This window comes from Pan paniscus, chromosome 6 (genome assembly GCF_029289425.2).
Source record: "Pan paniscus chromosome 6, NHGRI_mPanPan1-v2.0_pri, whole genome shotgun sequence".
NCBI lineage: Eukaryota > Metazoa > Chordata > Mammalia > Primates > Hominidae > Pan > Pan paniscus.
Window position 1 is genome coordinate 36246004 of NC_073255.2, and position 25436 is coordinate 36271439.

Sequence of the window (25436 nt, forward strand, 5' to 3'; positions counted from 1 at the left end):
AAAATAGTTTCTCCTATTTCTCTGAAAGTCCAGATCCTACTCATCCAAAATGATACTCAGGCCATAAACTCCGTGTGAACTTCTTTCCTGAAATATTTCTTCTTCCCCTGAATACATGCAGAATTTATTTATCCCTCCCTTTTGGAACTTGTCGGTTCCTAACTTGTGCTTCTGCTTTGTAGTTGTATTTCTTTCTATTGGCTAAAATAGAACTCTTTGAGAGCTGGAGTGATGGTAGCATGATGGATCTGTAAGGTCTTGTAATCTCACATGACTTCATTTTAAATATGGAGAAACTGAGACTCAAAGACATGACCTGCATATTCCCAGGTTGCATATTTAGTTGAAGACAGAGCCGGGAGAGGGATTAGACTTTCTGACAACTTTGTCCAGTGGTTCACACCAATGAAAGTGAGTGATTTGCTGCAGGACTCTTTATCCTGGAACATCCTCTGCCCAGGGCTCTCCTTAATCAAAAGGCAGTAGAGTAGCAGTTTGGGACTTGAAGTCTGATACGTGGGCTTAGCCCCTGTTGCTGCTGAGTGTGGAGTTTCTCTTAGGTCATTTTCTTACTGTAGATCAGTGAACTGTTGTTCCTCTCCTCCCCAGCCTTCGCCAATCTCTTACCCCCACCGGAATGATGACTTAGCCATTTGGGAAAGGAGGTATAATAAAAGGATTAAAAATTACCCCCCACCCCTACTCCAGGACTGGAGGATAAGACAGTTCTCAAATTTGATTAAGTGAATGGCTAGGTGACTATTTTCTATAGGAGGTCAGGCCCTGACCATGCTTTTGAGTTAGGTATTCTGGTTTATTCTTGATGGTCAACTGATGACTTCTGTTTTCTCTTTGCCCATGAAAGGAATTTTTTCTCCAAACTGAGCTGAAATATCATAGGTATAATATGGGTCGATCAGAAAATTTATTGATAATTTACAATTAAGGGCCCAAGTACTGCTACAATTTTTGTTTTCAAACCAACATTTCTATCTGTCTTCTTTAGAAGGGTTCTCTAATTAATTGGCATGTAAATGAGGCATCAGGGCTCTGGGTTTATCAAGGGCTTCGCATAGTTCTCAAAGACTTTCTCATCTCATTTTCAAGGCAATTTGCATACTTTCACTCCTAGTTCTCCTTACACTTTTCTTTGAAGAAACCTCTTATGCCCGTGGGTGTTCTGTGTCTACAACTCCCTTGACCTAACACTTGTGCTTTACTTTCTCTTGAGCAATGACATTGCCTTAGGCAAAAGTGACAAATTTCCATCACTGATGAGCCTCTTGAAAGGCTCAGAGAGTGTCTCGGGTACTGGTTTGAATTTATCTAGAGTTGGGGCTGTACATCCTGTCATGTTTAGCCATTCCAGGCACAAATTAAAGAAAAATGTGTTCTTCCACATGGAAAGAAAATAATCCTTCACAAATAAGGTTCCTTTCATTTTGCTATGCTAATGAAATTTAGATGGATCTAAATCTTTTCTTCTTTATTCTTACTATACAAATGGCATTAAACAGTGATGTACTCATGGAGGACGAGTCACTGCCTCTAGACCTAGATTTTGGTCACATTCTATTTGTTGTGGAAGAAAGGAGATGGTCACCTTTTTCTGCAGTTGAGTTTGGTACTTACTGGCCGTTACTTCTTATAAAGCTAAAATCATTTTGCTTTGAGTGCTTAGATACCCATACTGTTACCCTTTCAGCTAGTATTCAACAAATACTAGTTGAATGACATTACATGCTAGCCACTGTGCTGAAATTTAATGAAAGACAATGTCTGCCTCTAAAGATTTGATGGTTTAGCACCAACATTGATATTGTAGGGGGATGGAATAGGCCAAGAATTAGGAAATGTGAATGATGGTCCTGGATTTATCATATTTTGTGACCTGGATGTCTCACAAGTGAGGAAACTGGGTTCAAAATGTAAATCCATGTTTCATCAATTTAAGATGCTGTTGAAGTAGGAAGAACCGTATTTAATGTGCCACTAAGACAAAATAAAAACTGCTTACTAAGCTATGACAAAATGCTTTTTTATCCAGGTGGAATTTTTATTGTATATATACTGGGAGAGCTCTTTTAGACTTATTTAAACATCAGTTTTCTTCAATCATATATCCTTTTTTGGTACACAGCAAGGAAAAATCGAAACAGAATCAAACACTCTTCATAGTTATAGTCTTCTGAATCAGTTGTTAGCTCAGGGCTGTTGAGCTAACACTTTTCCACTCAACATCATCATCTGCATCATCAAGAATGCTAATGATGTATGTTTCTTTGAAAGAACATGCCACTTTTGGTTTTAGCATTTTCTTTTGAAGCTACTGACATTCATTATGCAAGTTTTGACCTTGACAGTTTCTTAGTTTTACCAGAAGGTTTCAACTGGATGTTTTCAGGAAAGTACCAAGATTGATATTCCCCCCTCAAATGGTCTTTGAATGCTTTCTTTGTTGACTGAAAGTTTCAACAATTGAAGTTACTCGATTATCCTAGGCAATCTCAACTATTTTAAGCCTGCCACCTGGTTGACAATAGTTGGAAGACACCCAGTTTTCAGAGATGCTAACATGTTTGTGGGTGTGAGAGTGCGTATTATAAATGATGACTTGAAAGACAGCCTAACAAGCCATTCTAACCTATGAGAACTAATTGGTACAGCAGTCATAGATGTGGCATGGCAAAGCCAGACTTCTCCACAGCCTCCATCTCTAGGGAGCAGGAAAAAGAGGACTGGGCATGATGCTTTTCATTGTTAAATTATTGGAGATGTCCTGGTCCCATGAGTGATGACTCAGGAGAGGGAGAGTGCCTGTATCTTCTTAGCATAATAAAGTCAAGGTACTAGTTCTTACGAAAGAATCAAGCTGTCTTAACACAAGAGATGTGGATCTCTTACATATACTAGAGAAGAAGGGGATGTAAGTTGGAAGTTAATTCTAGTGGTGGCTAAATGTGTTTATGTGCTATAAGCCTTGCTATTTGAAGCATGGTCCAAGGACCAGCAGCATCAGTACCACCTGAGGGCATGGTAGAAATGCAGAATCTTAGGCTCCACCCCAGGCCCACAGACTCAGAACCTGCATTATAACAACATCTCCACTACAGTCTGAGAAGCACTGTATAGGGGAGAGTTTTCTCCCTTCAGGCAAGCACACACATACCCCCTCAGGGACACCAGAGCTCATTAACCCTTGAGAAGGAGACAGCCAATACTTGAAGTTGTTAAGTATATAACCCTGTTGAAGATTGTAATGATGGCTAAGCTTTAGTAGATTTTCTAGGGAGAAATGGGGAGTCCCAGTTTAACAAAATTGGAGACAGAACTGGACTCTATATGAAGCGGGATTTAAAGGGAGAGGCCTGTGGGATGCAGAAAAGAAAAGTTTTGTAATGATAGCTATCCCAGCGGAACACCCTCTGAAAGCCTGCAGGGAGAATATTTGAGAACTGTCTCCCTTAAAGACCCAGAGGGACACTTTACTTTGATACAAGGCACACGAGGGACAGATCAGGACAATGCCTAATTTCCCCCACCCACGTCTACTTGGAGACAATTTTTGAACTTTCACATAAAAAAAAATCTGGAAAAAGTGTCTTTCAAACTTTCAGATATGTTTGACTTCCAGGTCACAGTAGGAGATATGCTATGCATTAGTTAAGACTGAAAAGTTGCATAAAACGGTAGTCACCCTTCCTAGGTGATGCACCCTGATATTTTCTTCTATTATATTTCATTTTTTAAAAACTCCCAATGTGACCCACTAAGTTGATTTTATGATCTCCCAATGGGTCATGGCCCATAACTGAAAATACACTAGTACAGCTGTCTTCATTTAGAGGAAAGAGAGTACTGGTATTAGGAACAATTTGAAAAGAAGCATTCCTTCCTGTCTAAGTTCCAGTGAGATCAGGACTATCCTCAGCGTAGACAGCCAAGTGGCCTGTGTACAAGAGCCCACAGATAATGCAGTGATTCCACTCTGCTGGCTCCCGGAGGAATGTCTAGAGACACGTTGTATGGAGGAGAAGAAATAAGGAGGAGCAGAAGCATCAGCATTTGCCACTTCCATGTGGATGACATCAGTAATTTGGTCCAAGGGCAAACTGTCGTGTTTGCACAATAATCATCACAAAGAAGTTTTTTTATCGTAGGACAAAAAGTTAAAGTGAAAATATTTAGTACATTTTCTCTCAAATGGGCTTTGTATGAATAAGGTTTTGAGAGGATCCAAGAACAGACCAGACTGATCACCTTAGCAAGAACGATGGGCAGAGAGGGAAAGAAACAGAGAGGAGGCCAGAAGGACCAACATGAGAGAGCAGAGAGGAGACGGAGGGACAGGGGAAGTTTGAGAATGAAAGGAGACTGGAAACCCTGCTATGCAGTTAAGATGGTTTTTATTTCAAGTGTGGTATAATCCCTTCCTTGACATCCTACCCATCTCTAAGAAAACCTTCAGAAAAGGGCTATATTCCCCTTTAAAGCTTTTGTAGATGTGTGTGTGTGTGTGTTGGGGGTGGGGTGATGTGAGGAGGGGTATTTTGTGTATGATAAAATAAGCCTTACAGTCATAGTCAAAAGGCCAATTTAATTCCGATTGCATAAGTAAAGTAAAATCATAGTTGTAACTAGTAAATTGACTCTGCTGATTGAGCAATTGAGAGGAACACCCAATAATAAAGAATGAGTGAGTTACAAGTGGGTTTCAAAGACGTTATCTGTAGATTTGATTTACGCTCCTAAGTATTTGCACACAAGACTGCAGATGTTTCCCTATAAACATTTTCTTAGCAAGGTCAAAGAGGGCCCGGTGAACAATGTAGTCTTTGTACACTTAAAATTTTAATATGGCTTTTTAAGTTTCTGAAGGCCATATCAACTTTGGTGTCTGAGATCTCTTAATGGACTACAGGGTCTAATCTCACAAAGGTCAAAAGCTTAAAGAGAAAATTGTGATTATTTTTATTTCCACAAAATGGAAAGAAACCCATAGAATACTCATAGAACAAGAGATCCTCCTCCTTCTTAAAGTCAAGTTCTTAGATGCTCTCAATTGATTAAAAAGCTTTAGAATAAGAAACGAGGCTAAAACAACATTTAAATGAGACTTTTGGGGGACAATCTAGTGTCACACACGAAGTTGAATGAACCTGTATTTCCCTAAAAGGAATGCTGGGCATACTCAGAGTGCTAAGATTATTGAGAACCGTCGCATTATTCAAGTTTAAGTTATCAGGAGAAAGCTATTTATTGGGCTTTCCTTGAACCCTAGGGCTTGATGAGACCTCTAATCCCTCTCAGCAGATAAAGCCGTGAAGGATGAAGTAATGTGTGATATCCACTAGGGGGCAGTAAAAGCTGCAAGTGTTCCCAAGGCAGGCTCTTTAGAATAAGGTTTTAGGAGTCATGATGAGGAAGTAAGAAAAGATCCCTAAGATCCCCAAAGACAATAGATGAGCTCTCACCATGCTCCTGGTGTCACAGTGCTCTGAATGGATGTGAGAGGTAATGGGTTTGTAGCCTTCTCTGAGAATGCCTAGATAAGAACACACAAGGCTCACTTCCTTCTTTTGACCTGTTGCAGAAATAAGCCAAATAGAATGTGCATATAAGCTCAGAGCCTTAGTACCTGAAGTAATTTGTGCTAGCAGCTAAGGATGACAGACAATAGGCCAATCAGAACTTAGGTAGAATAGAAAATTGCAACCAACCCTCTGAGCATTATCTTTCTTCTATCTACTGATAATCATTGGGAATTATATTTCTCTTACCTTAAATATCATAATCTTCCTGATCTTCAAATGAATTGTTTTTGCAGCAGCACCAAGCTCTGTGTATACAGATAAAGGCTAAATCTCTGACACTTTGGTCTTCTGCCTCTAAACCATCCTACTGCTTTCAAGAGTTCAGCTCTCTTCTCTGTCCCATTTCCAGTCTCAGTTTCATCATCGTAAAATGCAGGACTTGACTTTATGTTTTCTTTGATTTTCAAGTCTCCATCCCTATCATCTTCCAGTGCTGTTCTGGGGTCACCTCCCATCAGTCCCCACAGGCAGTTCTTCCCAACTCTGCATTCAGTGACTTCAGGTTGGCAGCATAAAATCAGCCATGGTGGAAGCATTTACGCCGCAGAATTGGCAAATGATATAAACCAGGGTGCTTTCCTTCCTGGAGAGCCAGTTGTTAAACATTTATCAGCACAGCAGTAAACCTCTCTCCATTCAAGTTCTAACTTTCAGCCTGATAGACATAACTATTTGAATGTATCATGACCATCTCAAACTGTACTGGCAAAAGGTAAAACTTGAGTCTCACATTTGTTTCCTTTTCCTTCTCTACCCTCTGTCTCTTTTGAGAAAGAAATGACACATTTTTCTTTTTATTTTTTTGAGATGAAGTCTTGCTCTGATGTCCAGGCTGGAGTGCAATGGTGCGATCTCGGCACACTGCAACCTCTGCCTCCTGGGTTCGAGCGATTCTCATACCTCACCCTCCCGAGTAGCTGGGATTACGGGCACGTGCCACCACACTGGGCTAATTTTTGTATTATTAGTAGAGACGAGTTTCACCATGTTGCCCAGGCTGGTCTTAAACTCCTGACCTCAGATGATCCACCCGCCTTGGCTTCCCAAAGTGCTGGGGTTACAGGTGTGAGTCACCATGCCTGGCCAGAAATGGTGCATTTTTCAGTCAGCTAAGCATATAATCTTGGTATCAGCTTTGGTTTACCTTTCTCTACCTACTGAGGCTATGCACAGTCTTAAAGATTGTTCCTTTGAAGTCTCTCTTAAAGTCACCCTTTTTTTCTCATTTCCCTTGCCAACCTTTATCATGTCACACCTGAATTTATTTAAGAAACTTCTAGGTTTGTTCTTTTTTTTTTTTACTTCTGTCCCCTCCAATCCTATAAGTGGCAACAAAACTTTCTTCAATCATGTCTTCACCCCAATAAAAAAAACTCTTATGGCTCTGCCTCTCTGATAATATTTCATGTCTAACACCCTCTGCCTGGTTTATAAAATTCCCTCCAACCTGGCACCATGTCAGCCATCTCACAATTTTTCTTGCTCTGTCCCATCCCTCTGCTGCAATGACTCTTCCTGTCATCTCACATAAGCCTCATTTCCCAAGCTGTTCTCTCAAGGACTCGGGACACCACTGTCTGCAGCTGTAGGAGAGAAATAAAGGCCGTGACAGCTACCGATGCATCATATTAACCTCCCAGGCTTAATCCTGCGATAGGGCTGCTCTGAGTCCGCTCATGGACCCCATGAACTTTCCTCCTTTTCCATCCAGCTAAGCTCCACGTCTAGGCACTGCCTTCTTGTTTTGACTCCTTTGGGGATGCTAACCTGATTCTGACCTGTTTCAGTGATTTTGGTGGCCCCACTGAGAAGAGAATCCTAGAGGACGCTGGTCCTAGGCTGTGTGTATACTTTGTTTATATTCTAGTAACTCAACAGGCTGAACATTTTGGGCCCTATATCTTGTGCATAGAGAGAGCAGACATACTTATTTACTCCTATTGCGCCTTCTCGTTTCTTCATTAATTTATTCAAATAAAGTTTGATAAACACATACTATGTGTCAGGCACTTGGACGGGCAAAACAGATGCAAAGTGGAAGAGGCCTGATCTCAGATTTCTGGAACAAGGGCTGGGAAATTATGACATGTGAGCCAAATCCAGCCCACTGTCTGTTTTTGTACAGCTCGTGAGCTAAGAATGGTTTTGACATATTTACATAGTTGAAAAAAGATAAAGGAAAAATAATATTTATTGGCATGTAAAAATCATATAAAATTCAAATTTCAGTGCTGATGAATAAAATTTTATTAAAACGCAGGCATGTCCATGTGGCAAGGTACTGTTTATGGCTGCTTGTGCACTACAACAGCAGAGCTGCATAGTTGTGACAGAGAATTTAGGGCCCAGAAAAAGTTGGCTGACCCTTATTCTAGGATCTCTTTATGAGTGAGTGAGGTAGACATGCAAACAGTTAATTACAATATACTTGGATGACTAATTTGATGGTGGTAGAAACAAGAGGCAGTGGGAGGAGAGGAGAAAGTCCCCGCAAGAAGCTGCATCTGAGAGCTCATGTTAGAATTGCTGTGGAAGGTGAAGAGAGGCTCACCATTCAGATTGGGTGGGGAAGGCACTAGAGCATTACACCAAAATTATGAGGACAGAAGAGAAAGAGAACATTTTCGTGTGTCTGCAGATTTGAATACATAAAAGAGAACAGGTGATAAAGCAACTTAGATACAGCATATTCAGAGTTTCTGAGTGCTGTTCTGAACAGTGCATTCCAGGCCAGCAGACCCCAAGTCATTGAAAGTCTTTGTGCAAGGAGTGAAAAGAACAGGTTTACCATTTAGAAGGATCACTTAGTCACCTACTGATTTAAAATGACTCAATTCAAGATTTAAAGTTCATTTTGTCCTTCTTGAAAGTTCAATTTGGTCTATTTAAATTCTTGTCCATCCTTTAAACTTAGCTGAAGTCTTACATCTTTCATAAGAACTTTGTGAGTTTTTCAATTCTTTCTTAATCTCATTCATTAGAATGCCTTGAGATGTGTTCAATAGACTTTAGAATATCAATATGCCTTTGTTTGTTTTTACTGCAATTTTCAGGTATGTGAGAGAATATTGTTTCCTCTCTTTCTCTTTTTATTACCTTTTCCCTCCATTCATTCAGCAGCGAAAAGGCAAGGTGAGTACAACATAGAAGAGATAAATTGATTAAGGTGCTAAATGGATTTGTGAAAATATATAGATAAATGAAATCACCTAAAAGAGACTAATTGATAGGCTATTAGGCCAAAGCAAGACAAAACCACAGCCGTGTAACAGCTGTATAGATAGACTGTGTTGCCTAGAAGGTCAGTTCCAGAAACAGACACAAAAACTTCTTAAGTTCTAAAGGAAACGCCTGTCAGAGTACTGTTCAAGGAAGAGGGGTTCATGCCAAGAGCTGCTGGATAATCTGGGGTCACTGGAAAAGCAAGTCTTGTTCTGGGAAAGAGTGTGTGGTAGATTACAAATGGCCACAAATTATTTGCTACTTCTCCCCTTGAGGGCTGGCATCTGATTTCTCACCCATTGTTTCTAGACTGGCCCTAGTGAGTGCAGCAGAGGTAATAGTCTGGGACTTCTACCCAGGGTTTTTGGAACTCTGTCTGTGGAAGCCATGTAAGAAGTCTAAGTATCCTGAGACCAGCATCTAGGGGAAGCTCCATGAGGGCCCTCTGATTGGAAGCCCTAGTGGAGACCAGTCTTACAGCCATCCACATCAAGGCACTGGGTGTGTATGAGAAATCCTTTTGGACCTTCTAGACTGCACATCTGGACACTGGTTGACCTCTGATGCCACTCAGAGCAGAGAAATAACCCACCCAAGCCCTGCCGAAATTCTTGACCCATAAATTTCCGAGATAAAATAAAATGATTGTTGCGTTAAGCTGTTAGGCATTGGGGTCATTTGTTACACGGCAATATATAACAGAGCAGAATGCTACAAACTAGTTTAGCTGAAAAACAGTTATGAAAAACTCAGTTTCCCTTAAATTTTCATTCATCACGTGCACTGATGATATGAAGTATTAAGGTCCATCTAATGGATACGTTTCTTAGTATAAATTAATACATTTCATTCATTTTTATTTAGGCTCTTGTGAGTTGGGACAATGTAAATTCTTCACAATGTAGATTTTTCATTGTGCTGATAAAAGCACATTTCTGGATCATATAAATTCACTATGGTAAAAATCCAACCTTGTAAGATTCTGGGGCAACCAGTTGACCTTTAATGATGATACCCTGAGTTCACTTTTACCTTTCAAACTTCAACAGGGTTATAAGTATTTTCTGTTTTAATTTTATTTATTTATTTTTCTACCACTTATTTAGGTCATTCACTGTGCAAGTTTCCTTACACACATTCTGCTGTTGATGTCTCACAATACTTCATTTCATAGAAGAGAAACCTCACACAGAGATAACTTATGGCACTTGTTCACAATCACACAGCTACTGAAGATCAAGAAACAGTCTTTGGACCCACGTCTGTCTTAGTCCAATGCCCGCGAGTGCAAACATCACCCCACAGGACACCCAGGGGCTGAAAGCTCTTACCATTGTCTTGCCATAGTTTGGGGCACAAAATAGGTACTCAGTAAATATTGATTATTTGCATAACTGGTTTCTAAAACATACTAACTTTAACTACAGCTGTCTTCCCTCTCTTCTTTGTGTGCTGCTGAAAGAACATTATAAATGAAATAGGATGCATACGTGATCTGTTGTCAGCCAATGAGAACTTTTGTCTTGAACTTTTCCTCAGAAACCCAAGCTTTGTCTTGAAAGCACCAAAAAAAGGAGAAAATGAGGGCAGTGGGCGCATGCCCTGGAGCTTCATTTTCTCCAAAACTCTTGGTTAGATGCCACATGGGCATGTACAAAGACCACCTGAAATCTACACATATGCTTTAATAAGAGACAGAATGACTCTTAGACTAAGCGCATTTCTTCCAGGAACCCTGCTTGGTGGAGGGTTTTAACATAGCTCCCTACTCCTTACTTGTTCAATGAGTATTCATTTCACATACACTGTGTGCCAGACACTGTGGACAGCTGTGCCTGAACAGCTCAGGGTCCAGTTTGTGAAACAGACATACAAACAGATAATTTAAATACCATGTGATAAGCACCACTGAGGCTGCCTAAACAAAGTATCATGGGAACATAGAGGAAGAAGAAATTAATTCTAGCTGGCAGAATTGGGAGTTTGGTTTAGTGAGACATTTACAGAGGTGACATTTGAGCCCAAACTTGTCCAATGGTGTTGACCAGGTGGAGAAGAGGGCATGCTGTTTAAAGTACAAGGAAAGGCACAGCTAAAAGCAGAGAGTCATGAAAAAGCATGTTTCAAAACTGGCAAGTAGTCATGTGTGACTAGAGGCTATGTGGCTTGAAGGGTATAATGAGTGAGGTCAATAATAATAATAGCTGCTATTGATTTGCAACTATTTTGTGTCAGACAGTATGCTCAAATCTTTCCATGCATAATTGTTAATTTTAATGGATGCATTATGAGGTGGCTATTATCCCCACTTTATAGATGAGAAAACTGAGCCTCATTGAAGTTGGGTAAATTTCCTTAATTCACACTCCTAGTAATTAGCTGTAGTGGTATTTGAACTCAGGTCTATTAACTACAAAGCTCGTGCTTGATGATACATTGCCTCTCAAAGAGTCTTTCATCCAGCTGGCAAATATGGGGAATAAAATGATTGTGTGTGTGTGTGTGTGTGTGTGTGTGTTTAAAAACCTACTGCAGAGTGTGAGGGATGAATTATGGTTGTATGTGAGTGAAATCTGTACAAGGAAAATGAATGGTAGATTATAGAAAATAGCCTTATGGGGATAGTGGATATACAAATCTATAAAATAATTCCTCTCAATTAACTGTGAAACTGATTTAGGCTTTTCAGTATCCTAAAGCACAGGTCATGTTAGAACAGTGAGAACATTCTTCTTGGTTCACTTTGGCCTTCCATTTCCAAAAACTTATCAGATCAAAAGAAGAGAGTAGCAATTCTTTTTTTTTTTTTTTTTTTTTTTGAGATGGAATCTCGCTCTGTCACCCAGGCTGGAGTGCAATGGCGCGATCTCGGCTCACTGTAACCTCTGCCTCCTGGGTTTGAGCAATTCTCCTGCCTCAGCCTCCCAAGTAGCTGAGACTACAGGCATGTGCCACCACACCCTGCTAATTTTCGTATTTTTAGTGGAGACAAGATTTCACCATGTTGGCCAGGATGTCTCGATCTCTTGATCTCGTGATCCGCCCACCTCGGCCTCCCAAAGTACTGGGATTACAGGCCTGAGCTCTAACACATCATCCCTTACCCTCTTAATTGCTGACCAACCTTCCTATTTCAAAGAGGAAGTAGAAGCAATTAAAGGAGAGATTTCACCACCCCCATCTTCTCGCCTGTGCCCATCAGTGGCTCTGTTACCTGCCTCTCAGGCTGTCTTTTCTGTTTATGCTTCCAGCTAAAGCCAATCCCTCTGTTTGCACCCTAGATTCCGTCCCATTATTCCTGCCCCATAAATTGTCTTCCTTCCCAATATCCTTTAACACCACTTCCCCCCTCTTCCCTGGATCATCTCTATTGACGTATCAACATATTATCATTTCTACCACATAAAAAATAATTCTCTCTTGTTGCTCTTCTTAACGTCATCAGTGACTTCTTCATTGCTAAGTACAGTGGTTTATTCTCTACTCTTAATGTGCTTGTCCCAGCAACAGCTTTAGACACAGTCTCTCCCTCTTCTTTGAGAAGACCTTCACTTATTCACTTTACCTCCAGGATATACCATTCTCTTGCTTTTCCTTCCATCTCACTGGCCAAGTCTTCAAAGTTTCTTTGCTGGTTCTTCCTCATCTCATCAACTTCTTAATGTTGGGGTGCCACAGCATTCAGCTCTAGAAACTCTTTCCTTCTCTGTCTATACTCATGCCCCTACTGATGTATTCCAGTATTGTGCTTCAAATACCAATTATGTTCATAAATATTAAATTTGTATCTTGATTCTGGATCTCCCCTCTAAATTCTAGACTAATAAACCCATTTTTTGAGTTGACCTTTCCACTTAGATGTCCAAGGTACATCTTAAACATATGTCCAGAAGAGAACTTCTAAATTCCCTTCATATTGGCTCTCCTTATAGTTTTTCCCATTCTAGTAAATGATGACTCCAGCCATCTGGTTACTCAAGACATGAAGCTTGGCATCCATCACTAACTTCTTTCATAAATGCTCACATCCCACATACAACAAGGCAATCCTATCAGGTGTACATTCAAAATATGTTGAGTATCTGACTGTCTCTTATCACCTATATTGCTACCACTCTGATCCAGCACCCTTATTCCTGCTCTGGTTTATTGCTAAAGCCTCTGAAGTGTTCTCCCTGTTTTATGCCTTGTCCCCTACATACAGTTTACTCTCAACACAGCAGCCAGAGTAATACTTTAAAAATATGAGACAGACCTGCCACTATGGTTTTCAAAACTTCCAAAGGCTTTTCAGCTCAAGGACCAAACTCTGTCTTTTGATAATTCTTAGGTAAGGGAGACTGAGTAGTTAAGTATTTCTGGTTTTCATTGTCTAAGACAGAGGAAAGCCAGGAAGGAAATGTATTTGAATGGTTTTTAGTAGCCTATCCATATACTGCCACAATGTGAAAAATCTTTACAAAAACAATAAAATACTTAAGAAAGACATGGAAGATTTTAAAATTGGAGATGTATACTGTGTTCATAGATGGAAGAACTTAATATCCACCTTTAAGCAACTATCCTAGGGAAAGCCTCAAAATGTTTATGAGAAAATATGTGCAATAATATTCATTGAAACATTTTCTATAATAGTAAAAATATCTAGGAAGAGCCCAAATGATTGGCAGGAAAACAGACAAATTATGATTTAGTCATACAATGAAATAGAGTCTTATATACCTACATAGATAATTCTCAAAAACATAATACAGGTTGAATATCCCTTGGATCTTTTTTTTTGGTTTTTAAAAATTTGCATATACATGATGAGATATCTTGGGGATAGAACTCAAGTCTAAGAACAAAATGCATTTGTGTTTCACATACACATTATACACACAGCCTGAAGAAAGTTTTATATAATTTTATGGAAATTTTTAAATAAAATCTTAAATAATTTTTTGCATGAAACAAAGTTTTGACTGTTTTGATTGCAACCCATCACATGAGGTCAGCAGTGGAATCACCCACCTGTGGTGTCATGTTGGCACTCAAAAAGTTTCAGATTTGGCAGCATTTCTGATTTCAGATTTATGGATTAGGGATGCTCAACCTGTCTAATGAAGTTACAGAATTATATCATTTTTGCAAATTTCAAATAATGCAAAATAAAATCATATATATGTGTGTGTATATGTGTGTATGTATGTGTGTGTGTGCATATTAATGTGTGTACACATACACACACACGTCACATGTGAATGATAAATACCAAATTCAAAATAGTGGCTACTTTTGAAGAGAATGGGGAATAGAATTGAGGAGGAGTATCTGAAAGGTTTCATCTGAAATGTCTCATTTATGTTTTAAAAATGGTGAGGCAAATATGGCAAAATTATTTAATAATCATTAAAACTAAGTATGGATTCGTAAATGCACATTCATTATTTTTCATTTTTATGTTTGAAATATTTTATAAGTAATAGAAAAGTGATTTCATGCTTTACTTAAAGATGATCACAGTCTATAGTTTAGAGGTGGAGAGAGACATGTCTGCAACTAATTTGTATTTGGAAGCTTTTTGATGACTAGAATGGAAAGTCCCTCAAGTCAGCTTCAAAATGGGGACATTTATCATAAAGTCACACAAAGGACACTTACTGAAATCAAAGGACAGAATCCATAGTACAGCCAGGACTGCTAGGGACTGGAAAATGGCCAGGAACCTGGACTACCTTTAATAGAAGCTGCAAGGTTGCTCTCTCTCTCTCTCTCTTTCTCATTTTCTCAGGACATGTACTTTAGCCTCTGCTCTCTACTTCCTCTTAACCTCTCTGATTCATCTATAGGATATAAGATGAAGTTGCCCATCTGACTGGCAACTTTATTTGGTGATTCTGTTCAGATGCCAAAAGAGGGTACACAATGCACATAGATCATCATTTTGAATCAGGCCATACAGGTCTGATTTCCATGTCAAGTCCATGTACAGGCCATTTCCCATGCCTCATCTTTTGTTCAATCTTAGTGCAAATAGCAATGCATAGCAGCCCCGGGCTGTTTTTTTTGAGCAAGAGCTGTGAAGGTACCACCACTACTACTAATAATACTGATAATTAGCACTTATTTAATGCTTACTGTGTTCCAAAGGCTACACCACACACTTTACATACACCATCCCATTTGCTTCATATGACAACCCTATAAAATAATACTATCATCCCCATTTCATAGAAGAGGAAAATGAGACAGAGAGAAACTAAGTAACTTACACCAGGTCACACTGTAAATGGTAAAGCCAGGGCTCCCAGGCAACCTGAGCATGGCTGACAAATTGACTGACATGTCTCGTCCTTCGCTTCAGCCAGAGTGAACAGCAGTGGGTATTATCACAGGGAATCAGAATGCAATAGAGAGAAAAGGAAGTCATTTAGACAGGTCACATGTGAAACTGCTGTACCAGAGACTTCAAAATGCAGTAACTCTCTCACATGCCTTTGCCATCTTCAACACATAGTTTCCAATTGCCCCAAGCATCACTCTTTCCCAGATAGCCAGAGAAGAGATCCAGGACAAGCAGCTGCTTCTTTAAGGAGATAACCCAGAAGTTACAGGATCACTTGTATTCAAACCTCATTGGCCTAATTCCATCAGGAGTTGCTTGGAAATGTAGTTTCTAGTTGGAAGGTCTTAGACTCAGTTAAAACATTCCTATTGCTGAGGAAAAAAAGTGGGGGAGGGGAACAATGACCACTAGGAGATAGTTGTATACAGTTGGCCACTTAGGAAGCACAATTTTCAGGAATTTTAAAAGATAATTCTGTCCTATCCCAGCTTCCAAATGGTGCTAGAATTTCCCTCTCACATACTCTTTTTTGCAGGGCCATCGTGTAGGATTGCTCCACCCAAGCAGAGAGGACATCATTTCTCAATACTGTGAGGTGAATGCCATCCCAGACCAGGCCCCATAGTGGCACAGTTCTTATTCCTTTCTCCTTCAGTACGCACTCCTGTTAACAAGAGCAATTCTTAGCAGTTTACATTGCAGTGTGAGTATGATTTATCCTTGGGAGACTAGGTATTTTCTGCTTGATCCTTGAGCAAGGATACTTCCAATCATCATACATTTCATTAGGTAAGAGTTCTGGGAATAGGAACTTTCACTGGGATAAGCAAAAGGGTTAAAGATCTGATCCCACTCAAGAATTGACTCCTGGTTATTTGTCTCACTGCTGTCTCTTTGCTCATCCCAGGGAGGTAAGATGAACCCCAGCCAGCAGCCATGCCTAAACCAGCCTGATATGGGCCACCCACTGTGCTCTAGACATGGAAAGAAACACAATCTCATTCTCACTTCACTTCATCTTGTTGACTTATCTGGCTTTCTTTGTACTGGACTTTTTTTATCCTGGCATGGTGTATTCTTTAGGTCTGTTTTGGTTGTAAATGACACAAACTCAACTCAAACTAACTCAGTATAAAGGGGAGAGTAGTGCTCATGGAGAAAAACCGCAGGATGAGCAGAGAATATAAGTGGGTCTTAGGGAAACTAGAACCAAGTGCTCAAATGCCACTAGAATTTTACTCTGTGACATCTCTGCCTCATCACTTGACTACCTTGGAGAAGTAAAGGCTGTCGCTGGTAGCACGGCCACCAGCAGGCTCATGTCATCCAGAGTTGCTCCTGGAAGAAACTGAGAGCCTCCCTGGTCCAAGAGAGTACCTCAGAAGTTCTCCGGTTGCTACAGCTCAAACCAGGAATCCAGCCTCAAGCATAGTTGGGATAGGAGGAGAGGTCTGTGAGGCCCAGAAGTCCCCATCAAGGTCAGAGTTTTGGAATAGAGAAATAAGGATTTGCCCCCCAAAAAGTGTATCTGTCTGTATTGGCTAGAGCCAGGGTTCTCAACAGGGGATGATTTACCCCCAGGGTACATCAGGCAATGTCTGGAGACATTTTTGATTGTCACAATCAGTGGGGGAGAGGTATGTGTGCCACTGGCATCTAGTGTGTCAAGGTTAGGGTGCAGTTAAACAGCCTATAATATAGAGAATAGCTCCCCACCACAAAAAAGTATGCAGTCCAAAATGTCAATAAAGTGCCTCCTTGACTTATGATGGGGTTACATCCTGATAAATCCATTAATAAGTAGAAAATATTGTAAGTCAAAAATGCATTTAATACACCTAACCAACTGAACATCATAGTTTAGCCTAGCCTACCTTAAATGTGCTCAGAACACTTACACTAGCCTACAGTTGAGGAAAATCATATAACACAAAGACTATTTTATAATAAAATGCTGCATATCTCACATAATTTATTGAATACTGTACTGAAAGTGAAAAACAGAATGATGATTGTTTAAGTGCCTGAAATACAATTTCTACCAAATGCATATCACTTTTGTACCACTGTGAAATCTAAAAATCTTAAGTTAAACCATAGTTATGGCAGGGACCATCTATAGTAGCAAGGTTGAGAAACCCTGAGTTAGAGGGTAGGATGGGGAGAATCTTGCATTTACTATAATAGAAGGGGACAGAAGTGTTGGGCTGCTTTTACAATGTTAGTCCCTCTTAGTGGTAAAGTTTGGGGGCTGCAATTCAGGCCTGGGAATAAAGGACAAGAGGACAGGGGCTGTTTGACCAGCTCTGACTCTCAGCTTTTAACCACCTGAGCTTGGGCAGGCACCCTAATGGGCCACCCTAGTTGACAGGCACTTCATTCTTTAGAGGGGCAAGAGTTCTGGAGTGCAGTGGCACAATCTCAGCTCACTGCAACTTCTGCTTCCTGGGTTCAAGCAATTCTCGTGCCTCAGCCACCTGAATAGGTGGGATTACAGGCATGCACCACCACACGCAGCTACTTTTTTGTATTTTTAGTAGACACAGGGTCTCGCCATGTTGCCCAGCTGGTCTTGAACTCCTGAGCTCATGCAATCCACCCCCTAGAGGTTTTATCTTGACCTTGGCCCCGTACCTACTGCTCTTGGGAACCAGGTCATGTAGCTTGTGCTGGGATTAGGGCTAGCTCCCCTGACACAGGTTGCCTACTCAGCACTTCTCATCCTTTACCTCGCAGGGAACTGTGTCCCACTGCATGGGCCCTTCTTTCACCTCCGTATCTCTGCACAGGCTAGTCCCTCTTCCTGACTGGTTGGCTGCTCATTACCCTTCCAGGTTTATCTCAGTAGTCACTCCTTCAGGAAGCCTTCCATGTCCCACACAAACACACACACAAACACATACACACACTTCGGAGATGGCCCACACCTGTTCCCCTATTGCATTCTAGGAACACTTCCACCACAGCATCACACAACACAAGAGTGAGACAGGAGGTCTCATTTCTCCCAACAGTAGAAATCTCCTTGAACAAAGTGACTGTTTCAGTCCCCTGTGGCTCTCCAGCAGTCAGGACAGTGCCTATCACAGTGGGCATAAGACTTTACCAACCTGAAGGTAAAGGGAGCTGGATAAAATACCTCCAAAGACTCCGTATCACCCCAAGATTTGTGACAACCTACAATAAATCAGAAAGGTTAGAGATCCAAGTTGATCTTTAGTCTAGTTCTGTGTGGTAAAAATGAAAGACTCTTATAGAAGAAGAACCAGAATGGCAATCAAGGGAAGGGCACTCCCTATCCCTGTCCTACCTAGAAAGGCCTCCATCCAAAATGCCAGCCTGAAAGCCCTTTTCTTCCCCCCATCAAGGATGTGTTAAGAGCTCTTGTTTCCAACCTGGCACCGACGTAGTTAAAGCTGCACCATTTGCTGTGTGAGGCTTTGATTCTGCTGACTTTATTTCAAGCAATCAAAAATACCTAATTTGCATTCACATTCACATCAGTGGCCCATATGTTAGCCCTGTTTAAAAGCTATAGGCTCGCATTCATTATGAAAGACTTGGCTCCCCTTCGTTATCTTTTCACTTTAAAATTATTGAGATACTGTCGCTACAAAGGTTTATATTTAGCAAAGACACAACGTTTCCGTGTGCGTATGTGTCTCTGCCCATGTCTGTGTGTCTGAAAGGGATCTGATATTTGCATCTTCCTCCAAAATATCTGATAACTTTCAAAATGGGAAGAGGAAGAGCCGTCTCTTTCTCGATCTATTTCATATGTGACAGCGCTGCCTCCTACCTAAGGCATCATTAAAATACCGCGTTGCAATATGTCGGTGCACATGATTCTAGACCACACACTGAGCCCTGAGAAGCAGGCCCCTCCAGAGAGCCACAGTGAGAAAATCACAGTTTCTTACCAAGAAACCCAGCCAGGGTTTGCTTTTAGGATTCAATCACATCTCAATTAGATTCCACTCACTGGCGGGAAGGGCTTGTCTGTGCCTCATTCTTTTACTTATTAAAAATTTACTGACCCCCTACTATGTGAAATGCACTCCTTATGTAGAACCACAAAGATTTTTAATGAAGCGTCTTAGCTATCAAGGAACTTACAGGGAGCAAACATGGGGAGGACAAGCATTCCAACAATTAGGACTCTTGGAAAAATACGTTAGAATACTGGTACATGCAAAGAGCTAGGAGTGGGGCACTGGAATGGAGACGTTGGTTCTTCCTGGAGAGTTAGAGCAGCAGGCAGGACTTAGTGGGCAGGGAGGTCATCATCACCAGCTGGGTATATTTGACCTGGGCCTTCAGGAAGTAATTTACAGTGTGGCAAAGCAGAGAAAGGATGATGGAGCAGCAGGAGCAAGGGTAGGATGTGAATTCAGGAAAGCATCTTTGTTCTTCACCATAGCAGATGCTGTTCGCATGGGCACCCCTCCCCTCCCTGATTGTGGCATAGCTGAAAGACACAATGGCTAAGATGTGTACAACCAACAGCAATAGTGTATTTGCTCTCTAGGATCACATACATGAAACTGGTGAAAGTGGGGAAAACGGGGCTGAGAACAGATGTCGGAAATCTGTATCTTTCTATATCCTTGTGTCCTGCTTGGATTTTTTTCCCCTGTTCTGTATAAGCACTGCTATTTAAAGAAAAAAATTGAAAATATATTTTGAATTGATGAATTCTAAATAACATTCCAAGCTTTATCATTAAAGAAGCTAATTAGGGAAACTGCATCATGACATCAAGTTTGAAAAATCAAATGAAATAAAGGGAACCAATAGCATGGATACGTGTTCAATATTTGAACAATGCACTGGGGGCAGGGGAAATGTGTGCAAAAGCCTTATTATGGTTTTATGGGAAGGAAGAAGCAAGGCAGGGTATGCAGGTTTAGGATTAGCTAGTTGGAATAATTTTGGCTGGCGCTGGGGTGTAGGGTCAGACCCTAGTTATTTGGTACCTGGCCCTGGGGTGATTAGGGCAGGGAAATAGTAGCTTGGAACATGATAGTCTAACAAAGAAGAGGTTAGGGATGTTGGTTAATTTCATTCACTTGGTTTGCATATGAAAGGCACACTCCTAACAGGTGGGGCAGTCCATTCAAAGTCAGCAAGATCCCAGATGTCAAAGCATCAGAATACAGAAAATAAAAGGACATAATACAGTTTGCCATTGGGGGTGCAAATATTAAAGAAGTGGTTCTCAGGACTTTTTGTTTCATCTTGCTTTATTATATAGAATCCTATACTCAAATAAAATCTTAGGTGGCCAATGTATAAAGTAATTACAAAGAGTTGCTCTGGTTAAAGTAAGGGTAATTGGCCCAGAGCCTTAAATACACAGCCTCCCTGCCGATCTTCAGGGTAGTTCCACCTAGAAATCTGTGGATCATACTTGGAAACAGGGCCCTGGAGGCCTCTCCTAATGCCAATTGTACCTGCCAAAATGTGGGAATCAACTGCTTACATTCTAGCCCCTCTGTGCATACATGACCTTGGTCTTTTGGAGGTTCACCAAAGGTTCCAGGAACCCATCACCAGGTCTGTCCTGCCAGAATCTCACTGCTCACCAAAACACCATCTGCACAGAGGACAAGACTGGGAAAGGAGGCACTTCAAGGCAAGTTGGGATTTGTGTTGGGTATTGTATGGGAACTTGTTTGGGACCCAAATCAAAATAGACTCTTCTGGGGAGTTAGACTGAACCATGCAGAAGACTGGCCTAGACTAAAGCAATTGAGCAACCTCTTGTGCTCCCTTCTCCTTTAAGCTCACACATGATTCTCAAGTCCTCCATATCTTCTTACTCCAATGGCAAGGAAAGACCTGCCTGTAGATGAGCCAGATGGCCATGGAGTAGTCAGAGCAAACTTCACCACAATGTCTATGATGGGGTAATTGTGCTGACCTGATCCGGACCTTTCAGACCTGCCTTAGTTCACTAACTGCAAGTAAGCAAAAAAAAAGAAGAAAGGAAATTAATATTTCACTGTAATTGGTGTCATCATTATCATTAATACTGTTAATTTTACTGTAATTGTCAGGGTTTTTTTGTTGTCTTTTTTTTAGATGGAGTCTCACTCTGTTGCCCAGGCTGGAGTGCAGTGGTACGATCTCGGCTCACTGCAAGCTCTGCCTTCCCAGCTTTACGCCATTCTCCTGCCTCAGCCTCCCGAGTAGCTCAGACTACAGGAGCCCGCCACCACGCCTGGCTAATTTTTTTGTATTTTTAGTAGAGACGTGGTTTCATCGTGTTAGCCAGGATGGTCTCGATCTCCTAACCTTGTGATCTGCCCGCCTCGGCCTCCCAAAGTGCTGGGATTACAGGCATGAGCCACCGCGCCTGGCAGTGAGTTTTTTTTAATAATACAATCAGGCATCACATAAGGATCATTTTGGCCAGTGACAGACCACATATACTGCAGTGGTCCCTTAAGATTATAATGGAGCTGTCCTATATAAGTGTACCATTTTTAAATTTTTACACAGTATTTTTACTGTATCTTTTCTATGTTTCGATGTGTTTAGACACACAAATGCTCACCACTGTGTTACAGTTGCCTACAGGATTCAGTAGAGTACCATGCTGTACAGGTTTGTGGCCTGGGATCAATAGGTGACACCACATAGCCTAGGTGTGCAGGAGGCTATATGATCTAGGTTTGGGTACGTACACTCTATAATGTTCTTACAACGACAAAATCACCTAATAATGCATTTTTCAGAATACAGTTTCTCAGAAAATATTCCTTTGTTTAAGCAATGCATGACTGTATCCCTTTCTAGCTTTAAGACAATTATTACATACAAATTTAATGTGCTTCTTACTTTTTTTGAGACAGAATCTCACTCTGTTGCCCTGGCTGGAGTACAGTGGCACGATCTTGGCTGTAACCTTTGCCTCCCCAGTTCAGGCTGTTCTCCTCCCTCAGCCTCCCAAGTAGCTGGGAATACAGGTGTGCGTCACCACACCCAGCTAATTTTTGTATTTTTAGCAGAGACAGGGTTTCACCATGTTGGCCAGGCTGGTCTCAAACTCCTGACCTCAAGTGATCCACCCACCTTGGCCCCCCGAAGTCCTGAGATTACAGGCATGAGCCCCTGCACCCGGCCTTTAATGTGCTTCTTTATTCTGAAATAGCTGGGACAAGTTGTATCTCTCTGTCTCGCCAACCTGAAGTCTCTAAGTCTATGCTCTCTCAAACGGTGCGGTGATGAGAAGACATGGTTGTTACTTCTCCTTTGACTTACTGCATCCCATATTTGTTGGGATGCTGAAAGCATGGGCTGAATACTAAGTCTCCCCACTCATGGGACCACTCCATTACCTCCAGCGAGCCTCATCTCATCCTGCTCCTTTTGCTCAGGAATAAAGGATGGTTTGTTGTCCCTGATTGTACCTCTGTACCCTGTTCTTTCCCATGCTCTTTTCTTGTGAGAAAAGCATCCAACAGGAGGGAAGGGTGGCTTCCTGTTTTGAATCTTGAGTTAGAAAATGTTCCCCGTTGTTTTATGCTGTGGAACATTTCAAGTGACAACTCCTTGGAAACAGTGGTGCCTGACATGCCACTTAATCGGTTGTTGCTCAGTAGCAAGTAATAGAATATTTTGTGTTTATTTGTTTTTTATTTTGGGTTCAGGACTTTATTGTGGAGAGTTGAAAGAACTTGCCAGAAGTGTGACTTTGAAACCAGTGGAAAGATACCCTATTTTTTATAAGGCTGCTCTTTGCAGCGCATCCTAAGCACAGAAGAAAGTGCCCATATTGAGAGTTGATCATGTACTAAGTGGAATTAGAGTCATGTTAGTCCCAGCAGAAACCCAATGTGGCTGATGTAGGGTGAGGTATTAGACAAACACTTTACAGTCTGTTTTTGTAATATAGATGTTTCTATGTACTGGCTGCGTGATTGATTTTAAACTGCTCTCTTCCTGTCATTCATATTGACATGAATATTGAATGTTCAAGTGAGATGATTTATTTTCAAAATGTATAGAGTGTGAGCCCTAGGTAGGCTGTTATGGCACATAGTTATTTAATATGAAAGCAAAAACATTTGGCTCTGAACTTATTTTCTTGGCTTCTTAGATAATATGGAAAACTAGAAGTTGAATTTAACCCATATGGACAGGTAGGTGAAGTAGAAAACAAGCTCATGTGGAGAAGGAGTGGAACCGCCCTTGATCAGATGACAAATGATATTGGGAAGCAATTGGTGGTGGTTTGTGTTATGTTCCAGGCCTTACTGATTCTGGCACAGCTACCTTGCACATCTGCAGAAGTTTAGGGCAAACACTTAAATATATAACAACAAGAACAAAAAGGCATTCGAAGATCATGATAGAATGACTTCAAGATTAATTTTGCAGATATTTTTTAGAAAATATTTTATGGGCTCTATTCACTTCTAAGTAGCATCCTCAGATTTCTGAAATACTCTCAGAAATATCTGAAACTCATTGATACAGAAACCAGCCCAGCGATTGTTCAAGTATGTGAAGAGGAGATTCTGAGGATGCTCTGTAATTCTGATTTGTTTGTCATTTTGAATTACCAAGTGACAGAACCCCAAGTTGTATAAGCAAAGAACAAATCCAATCACCCCATGATCAAGTCAGTAAACCTGATTTTTAAGATGGCAACTGATGCAATAAGGTAGATACTGGCCACCTGTGGCTATTAAGAACTTGCAATGTGACGAAAGTAACTAAAAAATTGACTTAAATTTTATTTTAATTAATTTCAATTTACATACTGATATTTTACTTAGTTATTGAAAAACTTTAAGTACATCTGGAGCAATTTGGCTTTGTTAATCTACTGTTTCAACTGTAAATCTAAATACAGATTATTTCTGAGGAAGATTTAGCATCCGAATCAAGACATGTTGTAAGCATAGAACACACATCAGATTTAAAAATGTTTGCAATATAAAAATGCAAACATTTCATCAATAAGTTTTATAATGATTGCTCATTGAAATAATATTTTGGATATATTGAGTTAAATATAATTTATTAAAATTAACTTTACCTGTTTCTTTGTACTTCATTTTAATGTGTCTACTAATAATTTAATTACATATGTGCCTAGAATTATTTATCTATTGAACAGTGCTGCTTTAGAGAGAATAACAAACTATATTACAAATCTAGTTTTTTGATTCTTGGTCTCTTGATTTTTTTTCCCTGAACTATACTGCTTCTCTAGAATATTTTCTGATCTCCCTCATCGTCTCTGCAAAAGCTGGTATGTGGGCTTTCATCAAAAGCTAAAATAAAATTTGAAAAAAACACTGTCTGGCTGGTTTAGACTCTCTGCTCTGCCGTCTTGCCTATTCTCCATGCTGGCCCTTTACTTTAGGTCTTGACCTTGCTGTCAGTCTGGGCTGCTAGTTGTGATTCTTCATGTTGTTCTTTGTAGTATTATTCACCAGATTCACCATCCTCTCCAGCAGGAGGATGATGCATCTCTTCCTCTTGAAATCAGGTGTGGCCATGAGATTGCTTTGGGTAATGAAGCCTGAGCAAAGGTGACATCTACCTCTTGTGGGTGGAAGTTCTAGAGCTGTGTGGTCTTTGACATGTTTTCTTCTCTTTCTGCCATGAGCCGGATGGAGGCTGCGATGCCCTAGGCTGCTCCATCAGTCTAGGTTCTAGAGTGGAGGTGACTGGAGTGAGCTGCAGCCAGTGCTGGGTCCTAGCATGAGTGAGGACAGCCCTCTGTGCTAGAAGCTTCTGAGATTTAGGGGTCTTTTATTATTGCAACATAACCTAGTCCTTATTGTTTATGAACTTTGGAGAGGGTAAGAGGAAGGAAAGGAAAAAAAGAAAATGGGTTCAGTAGTTGGGAGGCAATTCCAATTTTTACCTTTATAGAGTTTATGAGGACATCATGACAAGTATCCAATTTTCATGTTGAGCACCTTTGAGCTTCATATCATGCTCTTATTGACCTTCTAAGAGCAAAAGGGTTGCAACACTTTTGTTACCTCATGAGGAGACTTTAGCTCAAGGATTGGGACCTGAAGTTCTCTGGAGAATGATTCCAGACCTCTGAGGGTAAGATTCATCACTAATTTATCTCTGCATCTCCAGCACTTAGCTACTTAGTCCTAACATACGAAAACTATTATCTCTGCATCTGCAGCACTCAGATACTTTGTCCTAACATATGAAAACTATTCATTAATTCAGTGTTTGTTGAATGAATAAATAAAATGTGGGTACATTAATATAGGAAGGAGCTGAAGAAGGTATGAAAATTTCAAAAGAAT

At 40.6% G+C, this 25436-nt stretch overlaps 1 protein-coding gene across 1 annotated transcript in view; it reads left to right on the forward strand.

Moving 5' to 3' along the window:
• Positions 1–25436, forward strand: part of ITPRID1 (ITPR interacting domain containing 1) — a 233864-nt gene that overhangs the window by 16798 nt on the left and 191630 nt on the right. The window lies entirely within an intron of this gene.